Source organism: Trachypithecus francoisi, unplaced genomic scaffold (assembly GCF_009764315.1).
Source record: "Trachypithecus francoisi isolate TF-2019V2 unplaced genomic scaffold, Tfra_2.0 Lachesis_group5, whole genome shotgun sequence".
NCBI lineage: Eukaryota > Metazoa > Chordata > Mammalia > Primates > Cercopithecidae > Trachypithecus > Trachypithecus francoisi.
In genome coordinates, this window is record NW_022681470.1 from 140,542,805 (window position 1) to 140,548,468 (window position 5,664).

A 5,664-nucleotide genomic window follows, 5' to 3' on the forward strand; every position below is an offset into this window, starting at 1 on the left:
CATTCCAGTCCGGGCGACAGAGCGAGACTCCGCCTCAAAAAAAAAAAAAAAAAAAAATACATCAGAGAGCCAAGAATGCAGATACACCTAAATAATAAGCTTCGCTAAGAAAGAATATACCCATGATTTTTCTCAATCTTGGATGAGTGCTGAGAGAAGGAATCTGCCACACATGAAGGTATAAAGAAATCATCATTAAATCTTACCAAAATTTGACAGCAGAGTGTGGTTGATAGACCACATTAGAATTTTGAGACATCTCAGTTACAGAAATCACAGTGATGAATCCATCCACAGACTCTCACAAGTCTTCACCTAATATCAGACCATAGTATATTTAAGGCTGGGATAAGGCAGGATCACTGAGGTGCATGTAGTCTCCCTGATGACCAAGGCAGTCATCCCCAAAAGCAAGTGGCAGGGCAAAGGGGTGAAGATAAATCCATTTAAGGCATTCTGGGCCCTCAGCTATCACAGGTTGATTGCAGAGCAGAGTTAATACAAACCCTTAATAAAATTTTAGCAAAATGAATACAGTGATATATATACACACATAGATATGTATACCTCTATATATGAAGAGATAATACATCAAGTTAGAACATATCCCAGAAATGCGAGGTATTCAAATGTAAATCAATTTAATGCAACATATTGGCAGGCCAGAAAATCAGATGATTTCATGAGATGCAGAAAAGGAATTTGACAAAATTCATTAACCATGATTGTTTTTAATGAAGTTCAATAAGGCCAAGAAAAATTTTCAGCCTAATAAAGGGCATCTACAAAAATGCCAAAGCTAACATTATACTTTAAGGTGACAAAAATGGTTGCTTTTTAACTGTATTACAAATGAATAACAAAACCATATTGAAAGATAAAAATAACTCATATAAGTGAATTTGGAAAACAGTATTTTGAACATATAATCTAAGCCTAAATTATTATAAAAGAATCACACAAAAATAACTCAGTTAATAAATCTGCTTTCCACAGGGGTCTGAATTAGCAATTCAGAGCTACCTTATTTGTATTTTAAGATTCAATAAGTAATATATCACAGAGAATGTCAGTAAAACGGCAGAGTAGGAAGCCCTACCTCTCTGTTCACTCATGGAAACACGTAACAACAATACTGGAACCAAAATACCTTGAAGATAAATCCATAATCAAACTAATAATTGCAAGCAACCCCAGAAGAGCACAAACTGAGAGCAGCTGCATTTATATGGGTAAGAACAATTTTCAACTTACCCTCATCAGCCCTTCCCCCAAACCAGCTCAGCTCAGTTGCTCTGACTGATTATTTCTTCATGGGAAGAAGTGAGATTGGCTACTTGACCTCCTGACCTGTCAGAGGAGGTCAAGGAGGTCCAAGGAGTTAGTAGCCATCTTGTCTCATACTGAGGTGCTGATCATCTGAGAAAGCAATGAGGCAGACATCCTCTTACATCTGCTCTGTATGACTGAGACGCTTTTCTGTGGAGAGAGAGAGAAGATGTACTTGTCACCAATCTTATGGTACACTCCTGTAGGGGTCAGTCCTGATCTTGTCTCATATGGAGCATGGCTCATGGATGAAGGTCTTTCCCAGTCAAGACTAACTCATAAAAGACTGAGAGAAATACCTACTACTACAATTCAGACAGCAAAGCAAACCTACAAATAGCATGACAAATCAAGAAGAAACCATGACACAAAGGAAGAAAACAAATATTCAGTAGCCAACCCAAAAGAAATGGAGACCTGTGAATCACCTGAGAAGGAAGTCATAATAATCATCTTAAAGATCAGTGAGTTAAATTACAGCAGAGATACGTAACTATATGAGGTCAGAAAAATAATAGATGAATGAAGTGAGAAATTCAACCCAGAGATTGAAATGACAAAAAACAAAAGAGAAATACTGGAGCTGAAGAGTACAATAACTGAACTGAAATATTAACTAGAGGGGTCCAAGAGCAGACATCATCAAGCAGAAGAATCAACAAAATAAAAAACAGATTCTAGTCAGTCAGAGGAACAAAAAGAAAAAACAATGAAAAAGAGTAAAGAAAGCCTAAAGAACCTGTGGAACCCTGCCAAGTGAATATAAGCATTAAAGAAGTTACAGAGGGAGCAGAAACAGAAATGAGTAGAAAGCCTATTTAAAGAATAGCTATAAATCTTCCAAATCTGGGGAGACAGAGGCACCCATATTCATGAATCCCAAAGCTCCCAAAAAGGTTCAACTGAAAGAGATCTAAACTGAGACACATTACAGTCAACTTGTCAAAAGGCAAAGACAAAGAGAATTTCGAAAGTAGTAAGAGAAAAATGACTCACTACATACAAAGAAATCTCCATAATATTACCCATTGATTTCTCAGCAGAAACCTTGCAAACCAGGAGACAGTAAAATGGCATATTCAAAAAGTTATCAATTGCAAAGACTGCAAGAGAAGGCAGGAATAAAAGAACTATAAGACAGCCAAAAAGGCCGGGCGCGGTGGCTCAAGCCTGTAATCCCAGCACTTTGGGAGGCCGAGACGGGCGGATCACGAGGTCAGGAGATCGAGACCATCCTGGCTAACACGGTGAAACCCCGTCTCTACTAAAAAAACACAAAAAACTAGCCGGGCGACGTGGCGGGCGCCTATAGTCCCAGCTACTTGGGAGGCTGAGGCAGGAGAATGGCGTAAACCTGGGAAGCGGAGCTTGCAGTGAGCTGAGATCCGGCCACTGCACTCCAGCCTGGGAGCAGAGTGAGACTCCGTCTCAAAAAAAAAAAAAAAAAAAAAAAAGACAGCCAGAAAACAATGAACTAAATGGTAATTACAAGTCATCGTCTATCAACAATTACTTTAAATGAATTAAATTCCCCAATGAAAAGACACAGAATGGCTGAATATGGTTAAAACAAACAAACAGGTGGGGCGTGGCGGCTCAAGCCTGTAATCCCAGCACTTTGGGAGGCCGAGGCAGGCAGATGATGAGGTCAGGAGTTCGAGACCAGCCTGACCAATATGGTGAAACCCTGTTTCTACTAAAAACATAAAAATTGGCCGGGCGCGGTGGCTCAAGCCTGTAATCCCAGCACTTTGGGAGGCCGAGACGGGCGGATCACGAGGTCAGGAGATCGAGACCCTCCTGGCTAACACGGTGAAACCCCGTCTCTACTAAAAATACAAAAAACTAGCGGGCGAGGTGGCGGGCGCCTGTAGCCCCAGCTACTCGGGAGGCTGAGGCAGGAGAATGGCTTAAACCCGGAGGCGGAGCTTGCAGTGAGCTGAGATCTGGCCACTGCACTCCAGCCTGGGCGACAGAGCGAGACTCCGTCTCAAAAAAAAAAAAAAAAAAAAAACATAAAAATACTTTGGGAGGCCAAGGTGGGTGGATCACAAGGTCAGGAGATCGAGACCACGGTGAAACCCCGTCTCTACTAAAAATACAAAAAATTAGCCGGGCGCTGTAGTGGGCATCTGTAGTCCCAGCTACTCGGGAGGCTGAGGCAGGAGAATGGCGTGAACCCGAGAGGCGAAGCTTGCAGTGAGCCGAGATCGCGCCACTGCACTCCAGCCTGGTGGACACAGTGAGACTCCGTCTCCAAAAAAAAAAAAAAAAAAAACCATAAAAATTAGCCAGGCAGGCCGGGCGCGGTGGCTCAAGCCTGTAATCCCAGCACTTTGGGAGGCCGAGACGGGCAGATCACGAGGTCAGGAGATCGAGACCATCCTGGCTAACACGGTGAAACCCCGTCTCTACTAAAAAATACAAAACACTAGCCGGGCGAGGTGGCGGGTGCCTGTGGTCCCAGCTACTCGGGAGGCTGAGGCAGGAGAATGGCGGGAACCCGGGAGGCGGAGCTTGCAGTGAGCTGAGATCTGGCCACTGTACTCCAGCCTGGGCGACAGAGCGAGACTCTGTCTCAAAAAAAAAAATTAGCCAGGCATGGTGGCGCATGCCTGCAGTCCCAGGTACTCAGGAGGCTGAGGCAGAAGAATTGCTTGAACCCGGGAGGCGGAGGATGCAGTAGGCTGAGATCAAGCCACTGCACTCCAGCCTCGGCCACAGAGCGAGACTTTGTCTCAAAACAAACTAAACAACATCCAACTATCTCCTGGCTACACGATACTCATTTTAATTTTAATGGGCACAGACTAAATGTCAAGGGTAGAAAAAGATATTCTATGCAAATGATAACCAAAGGACAGCAGGAGCCCCTATTCTTGTATCACACAAAATACACGTTAAGACAAAAATTGTTACAAGAGACAAAAGTCCTTATATAATAATAAAGGGACCAATTTATCAAAAGGATATAAAAGTTTTAAGTACCTATACACCAATATATGTAGGGAGCTCATAATACATAAAGCAAATATTAATGGATCTGAAAGAAGAAAAAGCAATATGATAATAGCAGGAGACTTCAATACTCCACTTTCAACAACAACTAGATCATCCAGACAAAATATTAGTAAGAAAATAGACCTTGAAAAACAATATAGATGAAATGGATGTAGAAACAGAACATTCCATCCAACAGCAGTACAAAATACATTCTTCTCCAGCACACAGGAGAATATTATCCTGGAATATTCTCCAGGATGATAAGATGTTGAGTGACAAAGCAAGTTAACAAATTTAATAAGACTGAAATCATAAAAACCATCTTTTCTGAAAATAATGGTATGAAGCTAGAAATCAGTTAACAGGCTAAAAACTGGAAAATTTAGAAAGAGGTGGAAATTAACCAATATACTCTTGAACAAGCAAGGGTCAAGGAATACACTAAAATAGAAAACTAATAATTATCTTGAGACAAACAAAAGTAGAAACTTGACATACCAAAACTTACAGGATGCAGTTAAAAGAAGTTCTAAGACAAACCTTTAGAGCAATACATACTCATATTAGAAAAAAAAAGATATCAAATAAACAACCTAATTTATGCCTCAAGGAATTAGAAAAAGAACTAAGCCCAAAGTCAGAAGGAAGGAAATAATAAAGATTAGAGCAAAAATAAATCAATGAAATAGATACTAGAGGCCGGGCGCGGTGGCTCAAGCCTGTAATCCCAGCACTTTGGGAGGCCGAGTCGGGTGGATCACGAGGTCAGGAGATCGAGACCATCCTGGCTAACACGGTGAAACCCCGTCTCTACTAAAAAATACAAAAAACTAGCCGGGCGAGGTGGTGGGCGCCTGTAGTCCCAGCTGCTCGGGAGGCTGAGGCAGGAGAATGGCGTGAACCCGGGAGGCGGAGCTTGCAGTGAGCCGAGATCCGGCCACAGCACTCCAGCATGGGCGACAGAGCGAGACTCCGTCTCAAAAAAAAAAAGAAATAGATACTAGAAAACAAAAGATCAACAAAACTGAGAGCTTGTTTTTTTAAAACAAATTAAACAAATGGAGAAATCTTTACCTATAGTAATTAAGAAAAAGAGAAGGAAAACTCAAATAAGATTATAAACTTAAAGAAAGGGACATTAGGCCGGGCGTGGTGGCTCAAGCCTGTAATCCCAGCACTTTGGGAGGCCGAGACGGGTGGATCACGAGGTCAGGAGATCGAGACCATCCTGGCTAACACGGTGAAACCCCGTCTCTACTAAAAAAATACAAAAAACTAGCCGGGCGAGGTGGCGGGCGCCTGTAGTCCCAGCTACTCGGGAGGCTGAGGCAG